Source organism: Leuresthes tenuis, unplaced genomic scaffold (genome assembly GCF_036924035.1).
Source record: "Leuresthes tenuis unplaced genomic scaffold, fLeuTen1.0.hap1 SCAF_20, whole genome shotgun sequence".
In the NCBI taxonomy this organism is placed as follows: domain Eukaryota; kingdom Metazoa; phylum Chordata; class Actinopteri; order Atheriniformes; family Atherinopsidae; genus Leuresthes; species Leuresthes tenuis.
This window is the reverse complement of record NW_027325374.1, coordinates 7,233,443-7,249,599: the sequence shown is the minus strand read 5'-3', so window position 1 is coordinate 7,249,599 and position 16,157 is coordinate 7,233,443.

Genomic DNA, 16,157 nt, shown 5'->3' with positions numbered 1-16,157 from the left:
GCAGAATATGGAGTCGTGTGAAATAAGTACACTCTTCTAATTCTAAGGTTTTAAGGCAAGGTAAGTTTATTTGTAGAGCACAATTCGTACAAAGGCAACATACAGCTACATAAAATTAAATAAAGTCATTAAAACATAAAAATAATCATTAATTGATTAAATTAAAAGCGAAGCTTTCAGTTGTCATATGCACAGCTAAATAGAACTGTTTTCAGCCTGGATTTAAACATTGTCAGAGTTGAAGCCTGTCTCACATCTTCTGGAAGACTGTTCCAGATTTTAGGGGCATAAAACTGAAACGCAGCCTCACCTTGTTTAGTCCTGACTCTGGGCACCAGCAGGAGACCCCTCCCTGAGGTTCTCAGTTGGTTCATATGGCTCTAACATGTCAGAGACGTACTTTAGCACCAGACCATGAAGAGACTTGTACACAAGCAGAGCTGTTTTAAAGTCTGTTCCCTGAGCGACAGGAAGCCAGTGCACAGAAATAAGCACTGGAATAATATGGTCGTATTTCCTGGTTCTAGTCCGGACTCGAGCAGCAGCATTCTGGATGCACTGTAGCTGTCTTACAGCCATTTAGAGAGCCCAGTGAACAGGCTGTTACAGTAGTCTAAGCTGCTGGAGACAAACGTATGGATTAGTCTTTCTAAGTCTGGTTGAGACACTATTTCTTTAAGTATCAGGATGTAAGGACAGCAAATCATCCCGTCTTTACCAGGTCTTAAAATTATGTATAAAAATTATAACCTAAAAATGAACAACAATGCATGACATATTTCTCTGTGTCATAATTAAAAAAAACTGTGCCAAAATGCAAAAGCAGTTTATGAAAAACTATGTACACCCCATGATTCAATAGCCTGGAGAAGTACCTATAGCACTGATAGCTTGAAGTATTGTTATGAGCCCCCACAATGTTGTGGAAATAGTTCCTTACATTGCTTCAGTTCATTGAGGTTTGTGGACATTTGCTGACACACACTTCTCTTGAGCTCCCATCACAGCATTTCAATCAGGTTGAAGTCTGGACTTTGACTGGACCATCGTAACACCTCAATTCTTTTCTTTTCCAGACATTCTGTTGCAGATTTGTTGCTTTTGGGAGATCATTGTCCTGTTGCATGATTTAGTTTCAGAAAAGTTTTGACTCTTTGGCAGATGGCCTCACATTTGACTCTTGAATACTTTTGTATACAGAGGAGTTCATGGTTGACTGCAAGATGTTGTGAGCCTGTGGCTACAAAACAAGCTCAAATCATCATCCCTCCGCCACCTTTCTGTTGAAGTAAATCCAACAGAAAACACATGGGGGAAAACTACACTAAATAAAATAGAGGTAGGTAAACCAAAGGCCAAAAGCAAAGCAAGAAATCTAAAGACAAACTCATGGAGTTAAAAACTCATAGACCATGACAAATATACTGTTTGGTTTTTAACATAGTGCTGTGCACTATGACTAAAAATGTAAATGTTCCAAAAGTCTTGTGGTTTGTTAAGATTCAACTTTACAAGCCTAAGCTGTGCTGCCATGTTCAATTTCCTTGAGCATTGTAAGGTCCGACCTTGGTCTGAACCTCCTTGGGCATTCACTCCTGAAATGATTGGCAACCGTCTTGAATATTTTCCACTTATGAATATTTTTTCTTACCGTGGAGTGATGGATGCCAAATTGCTTGAAAATGATCTCATAACCCTTCCCACATTGATGTACATTAACAGTTGCTTCTCTAAGATCATTGCTGATGTCTTTCCCAGCAAACTGCCTGAATGTATGCTTCTATAGAGGCGGTGCTAAATAAAGTGTATTCTATTTCTATTTTCATTCTCATGAGCGCAGTATGAATTATTGAATGAATAATGACACAGTTTGAAATGTCATATGTTCTTGTTTACCAGATGTTAAGATCTGGTAAGGACCATGTGATTTTTTTAATGATGCCCTGATACGTTTTGTGCTAAATAAGGAAACATAAAATGCTTGATGCGTACTGTCTGAGCTATGAAAGGATAATTAAAATAAATTCTTAGATCTCTTATGAGCGCAATGAGTAACAAAAATCATTGTAATCTGAATGCTTTGAAGATTAAAAAAAATGCAGTCAACACTGTTCACAAATATAAAGCAAATGAAAAACTATATTTCATTGCATTCAGATCTTCCAAGTGCTGACTTAGAATAACAAGCAATTCTTATGAAACAAGAGGTCATTAAGAATCAAAACAAAATGTTAAGCATGCTTTTGAGCTGTGCAAATATGGCTCAAAGTCAGCACCGAGTGCTATGAAAGAATTTTCAGAATTTGTCTCTGTGTAAGTGTGTTGATGTGTCCCTCTTTATCATATAATCTGTTATCACTTATCATCCTCATTTAGTTTTCCCATTTTGAGAGGGGCAGATGTAATACAACATGGTTGCATATGGAGAATCAGCTCAGTCTCACAGATTAGAACAGATGACTATGCTCAATTCAACTAAAGCTCTTTAGCACGGTTAGGATCTTTATTCCATTTGTCTGCACAACAGCAAACACGATCCTCTGTGCCAAACCACTTGTAAAAGCCCAGCCTGCTTTTTTTCCTTTCTAAGTTGCAGTTCTGGTTTTCTGGCAGTAGAGGGCAGTAAGTAATTGTTAATATGAAGCTGAGTGGAGACTCATCATCACTGGTAACATTGGGAGACGCTGTGTATCAAGGAATTGTCTCTATCACTTTTCAGTTCTCTGTGCTTTGAAAAGGGAGTGATTGCAAATCTTTCAGCTTACTCCTGTTTTAGGGGTTCATACAAATGCATTTGATTGTACTCACTCCGCCATATTTAACAAGCATTAACCAACAGACTCCAGATCATCAGGCTGTCACAAAATCTTTGACCTTTTATGTCCAACACACTTATAAACTCATAGAAATTTAGATTTTTCTTCCATCACATTATCCTTGTAGCTGTCCTCTCACATCCGTGTGGCAATGTAAGCCTTCTCTGTTTTCTATTCACAAATTTGTGCTCACAAATTACAATCTCACCTCCAAAGAGAGATGGATTCAATGAGCCTGCCAAGGGCAACCTTTAATTTATTTACACAGCCGAGGTGCGTTTATGAATTCATTCAGCACTAAAAACTTATTTGATGCACCCCAACCTCACCACTCTACACACACGTGCGTGTGCTCCCTCCCTCTAACTATCTGTTATTAAAATAGTTTCCAGAAACTATAATCCCTTTTTTGTGTAAAGGTTGTAATTCGAATAAAAATGTGCACCCTCAGGCTGAGGGATGATCATACTTTGTAACTATGCTCCGAATTATTAAAAAGGTATATAGTGGGGTTAAAATTATCTGAGTTTGGAGATCCCTTTTAACTGTAACAGACACATAAAGCATGGATGATGGAATTTCAGGAGCTTCACCACAGACACGCATAATTTCTGCCCACAGGCCTGTATGGCGACAGCAGATGGAGCTCTACCTGAGAGCTGATAAGTAATGCAGCAGCAAGTTCCGTTATTAATCATATTTTGATGCACTGTTTGCGCGAGAAGCTCTGAAATATCACATGAAATACTTTACTGAGCGATCATTATTGGATTTACTTTGATCATCCAGTCAGTAGGAGGTCTTAAGTGGGAAGTTATTGTGAATACTCTGAAAAAATATATAAAAAGTGGTGGGTTGTAGTCTATTTCTTTTTAGTTAAGGCATGCAAAAGGTTGTTCCTCACTGCAGGAAACCACCTACAGTGATAATGTGCAACAAAAGTTCTGAAATTATGTCTAAATGTCATTATTTATGCAAGAGGAGAGAAATCTAAAATCCTCTCTAACGCCCTGCTCCCTTTACCTCCCACGTTATTGAACAGATTGATTTGTCAACTATTGATCCCTGTTCCGACAGCCTTATCAGAGGCAAACTTAAAGTACACCTGCGGATGAGGGAAGATTATTAGAGAGTCTGCAGGTTTACCCTGACAGAATCTCAATGCGAATGCGCTTAGACTTGTCAGAGTAGCCAGAAATTTACTGTGAAGTTCCCATTTATCACGTTCAAATAACATGTGCGTCGCTGCCGACGACTTGCCCGCAAAATCAGTGTGTCGCAACTCCCTGCCAGTCAGGCCTGATCAATCAGAAAACCAGGAAAAAGAAGAGAATAGAGAGGAGAAGGAAGAGGAAGAAGTCAGCAACATTTGGCAGAATAAATTCGACATCGAAGACTCTCACAGAAATGTAACAATCAGCCAAAAGGATGTGTCCAAGACTTAGATGTTGCAGATGATATTTTGTGGGTTTAAATTTAATCCTTGTTATAACAGATAGACTTCCTTTTGACACCTATTCCATCAAGTTCATAAAGTCATCGATCCCAGTTGTTGCCCTCTGGCTACATTTTCTACTTTTTCCCAAGAAAGGCCTGATAACTCACAGAGAGATCCACCATTCCTATGAATAATGTCGAAAGACTGTGATAGTTAATCTAAATGATACAGGATGACGATCTATTGAATACTTGAATAGAAATAAAGGATTTATTTGGAAGTGAGCAGAAATGGAGTGAAAGAACTGTTAGAAAAACGGAGTTAATGTTAGATAATTGGCTAATAATTGGAGTGTCTTGTGTTTATGGCATATTTTTAAGTACAGTATCCTGATGACATTCATCTTATTAGTAAGAATATATGTGTATCTATACATGTTTGCTTTCAGTCATTCTCAGTGGTGCAGTATATGATCAGTGCTGCACTGCAAGAGCATCTTTTCTGATCTACCACTGGGTTTGGACAACAAAAGCATATAGAAAAATATGGTTTTCTGACTTGTTGTTTAACAGTGCAAATAAATAGCTTTTTTCATCCTGGAGACAATTTGAAAAGAACGTTTTTTGTTTTCTGATTCATGAACAAAAATAAATGGAGGCAGTTGAATGAAAGAACAGCTCAACAAAGAATTCATAAAAATGCCAGAAAAGGAGGAAATAAGGCTGGCTGTTATCTCTACAAATTCTTCTTTGTATTATACATTTTCAAGCATTTTGTAACTTTTACAGACTTGGAATTTCTTTAGTTGCTTTTTGATACTTTGTATCTTGTATTCGTACAAGCTTTTAATTGATTTAAAAAAAAAAAAACTTTCCTTAACAGTAAAAGTACGCTTAATTCCTAAATATTATCCACGCACTGTTAAGGTGAAAAGCGCTCAGGCAGGTTTATTGAATAGTTCTTGTACAAGAGAGAGTAAGATTTCAACACAGAGCATCTTTGTCAGAGTGTAGCTCTGACTTACAATTTCAGTGCATGTCTTATTATACCCAAACACAGGAGAAGGGGAAAAAAAGCCTATTTATCAGACTGTGCAAGCTAACTTTTTCTTATCTCTGGTTTCTGCAGCTGCAGATGAGCCGGACGGCCTTGCGGAGTGTGCAAAACAGAATGAACAATGAATGAAAGAAATGACTTACTGGAACATCTTGTGCCTGACAAAAGAAGACCAAGTTTCACAAGTAATGTAAACATGATGAGGCACAAGCATAAAGCTAAATAAATGTTTGCATTACAAGTGCCATTGAGCATTTATCACAATATGTCCATTCAAAGAATTATTGAATACAGAGACTGCTCATCATATCCTTAGATGTCCACAAGCTACTGCAAGTGCAGAAAGTTCTTTAAAAAACAGCACTGATATTCCATCTTTTCATGGAGTGTTTCTTTCAGTTAGGCTAATTATTCTACACTGTCAGGAGGTCACTGGTTGTGTAAGCCAGCTCAGTTTAATGACTACATTTCATTGTCCCTTCCTCATGGTAAAACTTTCTTCTGAGAGTTTAGTTCTCTCTGTGATCTAAGTGTTTAGCAGAGTCCAGTACATCATGTCTTCTGGATCATGTTGGAGAGATATCCCCACTTCCCTTTCGGTGCCTGTACAGCCATCAATTTCCACTTGCTTCCCTGCAGGCAGCACACACTCGCATGCACACATACACCTGCCAGCCAGCAGTGGCAGTGCCAGGGCGTCTGCCATCCCTCATGCCCTAAGTCAGATTGCCCTTGTCTGCATAACTCAGTACTCACAGTGTCAGTCTTGGTGGACAGCAGGTCAGTAGCAGCCAGCTAACATTTCCTGGAATCTGTTTTCACAGCATGTGCCGAGCTGTTCATGTTCGCCTCTTAGCATCAATGCAGCTTGCAAATACAGTCATTAAGATGACAAATTTCAGTAAATTGAAAGTTGAGCAGAAAATTCTGCCTAATTACACAAAAAGGTAGCATGTTTGTTACAGCTATCTATCTTGTTTGATCGCTCATTAATAAGTGAGTAACTGATCCTTAAATGTTTCAGATTAACTAAATTGGCATCTAAAGTACTTTTTTAGCTACATAAAACTTTGTTTTGATCTCTGCTGAGTCTTTAACTTGTTTATATTTCAAGATCTTTTTTTACTACCCTTTCAGATGTTCAGTGTACTTATGATGTGCTTTTCTTACCTTTGTGGTTCCAAAGACTTCAAAGACAGAGTCCAATGAAGCCACTTAGAATCCAATTCATTCTAATCTAATCCCATTTATTAAATTTCAAACTGGTCCAATTCATACAGAGACAATTAAAACATTGCCAGGCTAAGGAAACCAACACAACTCCCTTTTAACAGGAAGAAACCTCTGACAGAACCAGACTGAGGGAGGGCGGCCATCTGCAGGAAAAAGGGAACAACAAGCTCCCTGACACCAGACCACGGATACCTACTGAGCAAGAGAAACACAAATAATGACAACAATAATGTTATGTGTACATGAAGAGTAAAAGAGAGCAGAGTGAGGAGAGGTGCATCATGAGAGGTCCTCCAGCACTATAGCAGCATTACCACGGGATGATTCAGGGTCACCTGAGCCATCCCTAACAATAAGCTTTATCAAAAAGAAGGTTTTAAGCCTAATCTTAAAGGTGGAGCGGGTGTCTGCTTCCTGAACCCAAACTGACAGCTGGTTCCACAGAGAGGGGCCTTCCATTTAAAAACTCTGGGAACCACAAGTAAACCTGTAGTCTGAGAGCAAAGTGCTCTGTTTGAAAAATATCGCGCCATGAGATCCTTAAGATGTGTTGGAGCTTGGTCTTGAAGAGCTTTATATGTGAGAAGAAAGCAAAATTAAACAAAAGTAAATATCTTGTTGTGGATGACAAAAAAAACACCCACCTTTTTTGGGTTGGGAAACAAAACATGCTATATGGGTAAAGGTTTGAGAGAAATTAACAGCTTGAGTCACAAGGAAAGAAGAAATGTACTGCACACTGGAGCATGTACTTAAAAAAAAAAACATTAAATACATACATATGAAATTACCCAAAATGTACAAATGCTTACATTTTCTTTTTCAAGGAACATAGAATAGTAACATCTTTTCCTGGTGAGTGGAATGTCTTCTGACAGAGTCAATGTTCCACAGGCATCTATACAATTCTACAATTTCAGTTTTCCCATTTTCTTTCATTTTATTAATTTCAACAAGCACTTTTAATCAGCTTACTATTATTTCCTAAAAAGGCTATGAAGCGGATTTAACGCTGTTCACACAATTCATGATAAACCCAATGACGTCAAAAATAATCAAGATGTTTACTACTCCTCGTGTCCTCAATCAGTTTTATTCATTGAAGTGATGCAAATACCTGAGTGGATATTGTGTTGAAAATAGACAGTATGTAATCTGAGTTGGTTGCTATGACTATTGTATAGAAATGATGTAATTACTGTAATGTTGTGAGTCAAACTTAGTATCACTCTCCGCTTTCTCCATTTGTCCCAATGCTTTTTGGTAATACTTTAAAAAAGTGTGCCAATGATTCTATTAAGTAATTAAGTAGAGTCCATGTCTACATAATGTCTATATCTTACTCATTGTTCTCATTACCAGTGGCTCATTACTTCCTCTAATGGATGTACCTTCCAGCTTTTCTTTGTCTGTGGTAATTAGGTGATGATCTGTACCAAAAAATATTAAGATGAATTCCTAGGGCAATGAATGGTATTACAGAGTGAGATAAGTCCATCTTCAAATGCCCTGATTAAGCTCTAAAATGGCCAGGGGGCACTTTGGGAAGATGGGGCTGAGAATCTATTTTCAAATGCCAAAAACAGTTCACAAGCACTTGCCATTTTGTGCATGGAGAATATTGCTGCTGCTGCTGCAGTCTATCGCTTTATGCAGGTATATTGAAATCTCTCACTTTCCACCAACTCCCCTCACATCATTGAATATTTATCCAATTTCTCCACCACTGTATTGTTATAGTTAGATGAGATACTTGTGATCTCCAAAACAAAATGGGCCTATTTATCCATTCTGTAACTCAGCTGCACCTACTGTCAATGCAGGCATGTTGACACATTTCTTTCTTGGTGACAGTCAGAACTTAAGAACAGCTTAAAAAAATGATGGACGTCACTCTCACTCTCTGACACCCTTCTACATTTGCATGTTTGCCCCATTTGTAATCAGCATTACCACCTGATACAGTGTGAGCTTGTAGAGACAGTCCAACACCTTGACAGGCTGTAACAATGTCTTTGAAGAGTGAAAACTGTTTTTCTTTTTCATTACTGACCCAGTCATGAGTACAAAGAATCAAGTTTTTTTCTATGGCAAAACAGACAAAGGTTAACCACTAAACACTCTTCTGTATCCATAAATGTTAGTTGAGCCAAGTGGGCTTTGTAGGTACATTGAACTTAAAATTTATAAAGGCCAAGATCAAGGCATGAAGAGAGATTGGCCGGCTATCAAAGCAGCAGAAAGTGAAAAGACTCACAGCTCTGGCTTCACAACTGAGAAGGTACACTAGAGAAGCAAAAGTCAGGAGAATAAATAGGATGTTTTCCACTGACCCATCCAAAGTGTACTCTCACTGGGAGAGCAATGAGATGACAATAACATAATAGAAAGAAGCATCACATAACTCCAATGCTCCATGGTTTGTGGATCTTAGAGCTGAACACACAGCAGTCTCCCAGAACAAAAGAAACTGTCACCATCAAGACTTCCAGGAAAGGGTGTCAAGTATGAAGAGTTGGACTGCATCATGCTCTGACATGATACACACCTACTGGCCTAGCAGCACAAATGACTCACCTGCTAATGGATGGGACACACCCAGGCTGGTTTACCCAAAGTCAGACAGTCTATTCATGAAGGATCCCCATAAGGGGGCGATCCCATCCAACTACCATTCACTAACCTGCCTCTGGACTACATGGAAGCTCCTGTCAGGCATCATAGTAGATCAGATGAGCAGGCACATGGCTCAACACATGAGTCAGACCCAAAGGGGAATTGGGAGTAATGCCAAAGGAGCTAACACCAGCTACATGACTACATGTCAATAAACAGAACCGTTATCCGAGACTGTGAGATCATGCATAAGAATCTGTGCATAGAATAAATTAACTACAAGAACGCCTACAACTCAATCCTGCACAGATGGAATGATTTGAACTCTACAACCATTAGATTTCTGCTTTGCATGTAAGCTGATAAGGTGGCCAGGACTGAGAGAAAGTTGAAGCACATCAATTAATTTGCTAGAAAAACAAGCCTTATGTGTGTTTTGACCATTTGACTTTCCCAGTTTTCTCATATGACTACACCTCTAAAATTAGATTCTAAGCGGTAACTCTGTTCTCAAAACGTTTTATTCTAACATCCAGAGATGTGCAAGATGGTGAGCAGGGCACAGCTGAAACTAATTGGGACAACCTGCACATCCTGTTTTGTCAAAAAATTCTCCCTTCCAACTTGTCAAATACTGGTGACAAGTTAGATGATCAGGAACAATTCAGATTTCAGGGCTGCACCGGCCATGCCAACATCTAACAGCAATATCAGACTCTGCAAATGTCATACTACAGTGCACATTGACAACAAGGGGTTTGAGGAGATTAACAGGATTAATAAACATGCTATTTCCATTTGAGACTAAACTTACCATTAGATGTTTTTTGCATTGTTTTTCCTATTAATTCACGCTTTAGTTTTGGCAACAGCAACATTTGTTAGGGTTAGGTCAACTTAATAGTTAGACATATGAATAAGTTAATTTAATTGAGGAACGCTTCTTGTACATTTTCAAGATTATTGTGGCAACACATCTACCGACGGTTAGCTGGGATGTAGCCTCCACACATATACCTGCGCATTGAAAAAAAATTCTGTGAGGGTCATGCAAAACATGCACTGGTATGCGACATGTTGGGAGGGAAAATGGGTGAATTTAGTTACACAGCGGTAAAATGACTGCCCATCAAGGAAGGGACATGTCCAGATGTCCAAATGACATTATGACATCTGCCACGGCCGCCACCAGTCCCACTACAGCAGGATGCTGGCGGGACTTTATCGACATCTGTAGCAAGTTGTTGTTTGGTCTCGGTGTGATTGACGTAAATCAGGCCATCAGGGAACGTCCTCTTTTTGTCCTCCACGTAACGTGTTCTTCTTTCACTCATGTAGAGGCATGTCAGGAGTTTTCTGAGTTTCATTAGGCATATGTTTTGACTGTGTGTATTCGTGTGTTTGTGCTTCCAAATCTCTAAATCCAATGATAGTTTTTCTGTAGATCTATATCAAAGTACTAATGACAAAACTAGTCCTCACGTCAGCCAGTGAAAAGATAAAAGGCCCATATGTTGGAGTTTCATGAGCGTAAGTGAGGTGAGGTATGCATATGATTTTGGTGTGGAAGAACTTGGTTTGATCTTCAGTTGAGTAAGAAATCTCAGAGGGATAGCTTGAGGCTATCCTTTAATCTTTGAATGTCCATCACAGCTGAAGAGTACAGTTTATGTATAGTTTTGTTTCATGTTTTAATGTATTCATGTATGTTGGGTTATATGATTCTGGAGATTCCATATTGACTATAGGTGTGAGTGTTTGTGTTGATGGTTGTTTGCCTTTGTGTTGGTCCTGTGATTGACTGGGGAATTGTCCAGGGTATACCCTGCCTCTTTCCTGATGGTAGCTGGGATAGGTTCTAGCCCCCCTGTGACCTCGAATTAGATATGGTAAGTATAGAAAATGAATGAATGGACCAAATGAGCAATCTTTTGACCTAATCTAATTCAGTATTTTCAGGTTTCCTGTCATTTGATGTAGAGTCCCTTTGATCTATTCCGGTTTTTCTGTCACTTGTGTCCAGTGTTGTGAGCTGATGTTCACAAATATGAATATCCTGTACATATTCAAAAATTTTGAATGACTCCCTTTAAAGTGAAAGACAGATAACTATAATTTAACATGGAGAAGAGTGGTATTGCATTAGAATGGAAACTCTGGCAGGAGGGATCAAAGAAAATAATGATAAAAAAAATATTGCAGGACTCCGAGGGAAAAATAGATAATTGTATACCAGCATATTTAATGAGTTTCAGAGGGTAAAGGCAGAAATAGAGGAAAATGCATATTTTATGCATATAAGAAATCTATGCACTAATTTCACACAGAGTACTTTTTGTCTCAAGAGTGCTCTCTGTCATCATACATCTTAGATCCCCAGAAATGAAGCATTAGTGCTAAGAAGTTATAGTTTGATTTGGCAGTGGAAGGCTTTGCTCTGCCCTCCAATAATCATAGCAGGAGCGAAAATTCAGATAGTAGAACAAGAAGATCAAGACTGCAATTTAACTAGAGTTTGGCTTGTAGGAGAGAGCCACAGCAGAAAATAGGTTTGGCATGAGTACATATAGCATGGCTGTAAGACTATGATGGGCATTACTTATCAGTTGGCGGCCAAGCAGCCAGTTAATGAGTCACTGATATCCATTCAGTGAAATACAGTAGATTTTGATTTCATGCACTCTTCCTTTGCTTAATTTTGCAAGGACACAACTAGTACAATATGTTAAGAGAGTGTGTTGTCTGACCATTCTGGATGACCGTTTTGGAAGGCAGAATTAAAAGCTAGCTGCATGGAGAAGGGGAGATGCAATACCATTCAAATATGAACTCTCTTTCAGATATTCACTCATTCATTATATTGCCCAAGGTTGTCCATGTAAGAAGTGGTAGAGTTAGCTGGGAAGTATGAAAAAGCAATAAAGACAAATAGAGACAAATAAAGACAAATAAAAACTTTGACTTATTTCTAAATTCCTCACAGCAAGTAAATCATAGCGTGAAAGTTGCCAAAATTGGAGTCAGATATCATAATTGTGTTTGCCATTCACCCACACCACACCTATAACTGGAACTCTCTCTCCAGAGCCATTGTGGCAAGTGCATGACTCCCACATGAATTATGGATGATCCCACAGGGCATACACTGGGCCAAAAAGCTGTTAGACCCTATGGCCCCTTTGAGTATGACATCTCCTACTCCATACAAATTCACTCTCTGTCCTAACTGACAATACACTGTCCTTCACAATCCAATATTGCAGTCATTATGGTATATTATCATTAGGATGTGCCTAACTATTTTGAAGTCTTGGCCTGATCATTTTGGGACATGCATGCCTCTCTCACTCTATAGGGGTTTTGTTAATGCCAATAGTAACTTTAAGATATGAAAAATGTGTCCTTTGGCATTGGTGCTCCAACACACTGCCTACATCAGTTCACATCTGACATGTTAAAAAGTCCGTTTCAATTACATTTTCAGTTCGCTATAATCATATGTGGGTATGATGTCTATCTACTGTGATTGGTTAATGTTGAAGGGACAGTTAGAGAGAAAAGACAGCAGGAGAAAGAAAGAGAAACAACAAAAAACCCAAAATAATTTTGTTGTTGATTGTTGGTCAAGCACAGATGAGAAAGATTTGATTCCAGTGTAAACGATGCCTGCAGAGGGATAAAGGCCAGTGCATTCCAGAACATTAGAGCTACATCGGTTCACAGTGGAAAATGAATGTAGCAGTTTCAATATAAAGGCTCAATTACTGTAAAATGTTTGTCCCCAAAGTTGTAACTTGTCTACATTTGTCTTTGTAAAAGTGTGCCTCACCTGCATTTTGCAGTGTGTAAAGCTTTCTCCCAAAATCAATGTTTGCCACTTCTCTCATCAACAAAATATCTGAAAGGAGGTAGGAGTGGATAACCTGTGGCATTAATAACTGCATAACCACATAATGAAACTGTGTTCAAACCAAGAACTAAAGTTTATTGAGGTTCTTTTAATGAATCTTCAGCAAAAGTTCTTGAAGATCTGATATGTTTCATTCACTCTTTCTTATCTCTTGGGTTTTCTCTACTCCCTTGCCTCTCCCTTTTTTGCACATTGTCAAAACTTTCCACATTAATTATCACGTCACTGCTTAAGTCCAATTGTCTCCCTGGTTCCTTCTTCCTTTTCATTTTAAATCTCACTTCTGCTGTCATTTTCCTCTTAGATCGTGTATATCATGCATCACGCCTCCTCCCAAACTACATCTTCTCTTTCAGCCAACATAGAGCTGCACCTACTTAGAGCTTCATCCGATTAACACCACCAGCGTCTAGACTCTGGGCTTTCCTATCATAGTTCACGTCACATCCCCGGAGTCTAACCATTCATCAGTCTTCATTCCAATAACTTCTTCTTCAATCTTTCATCTCTGTACACCTAACAAATCCTACATTTTAGCTGTCCTGTGGTATGTGAAGCATTAGGAATGAGGTTGGACTCTATGAACTTATTCTAAAAGCAGCAGAATAGAATTTTTTTTCAAAAGAAAATACAGAGTTTTAACAACTGGGAGACTGTTAGAACTCTAAGACTGTCTGTAAGATCAGTTGTATTTGATTTATCATCCTGATATTAGTCCCTCTGAGCCTCTTAAAAGTGGACAGACAGCCATAAATTACATCCCGTCTACTCTGCTAAAACTGCACTTCCACTGTATTTTCAAGTCAAAGGAACATTTCCATTTCTTTTGATGCTGCTTTTAGTCAGTTTTATTTTCCAACAATGTCATAAATGAGTTAATGAGCTAAATGATTCAAGCATCCTCATACACCACTGTGGAGTGAGGCTTCTGGATTTTTCCCAAGTCAGTACATTATCACGTCAATGGTTATGAGGAATTGACAAATTGTCAGTGCAAAATGTGTGTTGTCCTGAGCTGCCCACTTACAAATGATGCAAAAAGTCTGCAAGCTGTGTTTTTAGATACACAAGTTTTCAACTAACACACACTGACACCTCAACGGGTGGCACGCTCATGCTTTTGCCTTCACTGCAGAATATCCACAATGACATGAGTGAATGAGCATAGCATTTGTTTGAAAGGGGAAGTGATAGATTAGGAAAGCAGGCCAAAGCAGGAGAAGCCTCTGAGCCGTAGCAGCAGGATTAATTCCCTTATTAGTTACTCTGCATTGACGTTCTGCCATGAAAATCTAATACCATCTTTTTATGAATTTGAATACCATCTTTTTATGAATTTGACTCAATTTAGATTACCTCCTGCTGCATTCAGAGAGGCTATCACAATCATTTTTACTCTGGTTGTTTCCCTTTGTTTTGTCAGGGATGGTGTAGGAGAGCTGGGGAATAAATTTAAGATTAGTGAAAGACAGAACCATCCCCCAACCCACACACCAACGGCAAACATTAGTAGCAACATGTTTGGAGAGATCATTAAGGCAAAGGGAGAAGTTTCTTTTCAAGCAAAGGAATGTGGGGTGTGTAACTGTAGTGATTTTCAGGGTGATTAAAAAGCCATTAGTTGAATGACTCTCACAGGTATTTCACAAGGTAGTCATTCACCACCCAGTTAGGAACCAGGAAGAGCTCAGACTGAAGAAATGACTGTTATTACATGAAGATATTACATCAAATTGCCCTTGTGAGAAAGCTCCCCCACAATCTCCTGAGTATGAGTTAAATCGCTGTCATTTGGAAAGATAGTCTTTCATATCTTCTGGCATTTTCTCATCAAATAGCAGGATCCTCAGAAAAGCTAACATTTATTTGCGAGGGAATTTGATGAAAGACTGAATAAGAATAACTAATTAAGTTACATGTTATCTGCCAATATGTAGGACTTCAATATCAAACAGAAAAATCAGAGCATACAAGGTGTCGGAGCATTTTTAAGACAGCACACAACTGTTCTTAAAATGACTTTTTTCACAAAAACATCATATTTTCATAAGAAACAGTTCTCCCAAAGCAGAAATATGAATGAACTCGGGGATGACATTATTTGGTGTCATTCAGGAGTGCTTACTGAATTTTACACAGAGTATGATCTTCTAATGTGTATTTGTACTCTACATTGACCACAAACTCTGCTTCTATTTCAAATTATAATCATGATGTAAATCTATTTCCTTTCATGGCTTATTGGCCTCCATCCTTCATTCCAAGCTCCATTATTTTTGAAGATTGCTTCTTTGTATTTGATGATGTGATTCTACTGGCACCAAATTCAACAGAGGGATGAAAAGTTGATCTACAAAGACCAGGTGATGCTCAGTTTTCACATCCAGACATGTTGTAATGTATCTGTATTTTGCACTACATGAAAAATCTCGATTTCAGTTTCAGTTTGCACATTATACTATCCAGACTAATTGTCTGACCTGTCATGTTCTCAATATAGACTTGTTTCTTCACCTGGTATGGACCACAGTGTAATTCCATCTTCCAGAATCTGTCAAATTGTTGACACAAATGAAAAATAAATATGTTGACAGCCAAGAAGTCGACATCAAAGGCCAAATTCAAAGTAACAATTTAGATCAGTTCTCATCAGGACGCTCCACTGAGCTCCCTTCGTATAAATGGCTGATTTCACAAAGCCTGTTTTGCTTTTGTATCACTGTCAAACCAAGCCAGAATGTTGTGCTCCTCTGTTATGTTTCACACAGGCAAATTGGAAGGGAATGTCTGTTACAGTCCACAAGATGTGCTTTTGTGAAGCATTTCTCGACATGCATCTAGACAGATTTCAAAGGCTTTGAATATTCATTTAACCAAACTTCAGCTTTGCTGTTTCAAGTTAGTCACATCCTTGTATTGTGAATAGGTTTGCTCTCCAAGCACGAATCAAGGCATAACTTCAGGAATTGTGCTGTAACAGAAAATAACAGAAAATGGCATTATATATATTTTTTAAAAATTATATCTGAATCTTCCTCACAGTAAGGTGATATCTTACTTGGAGCTTCAACTCATGCCAGGGATTCTG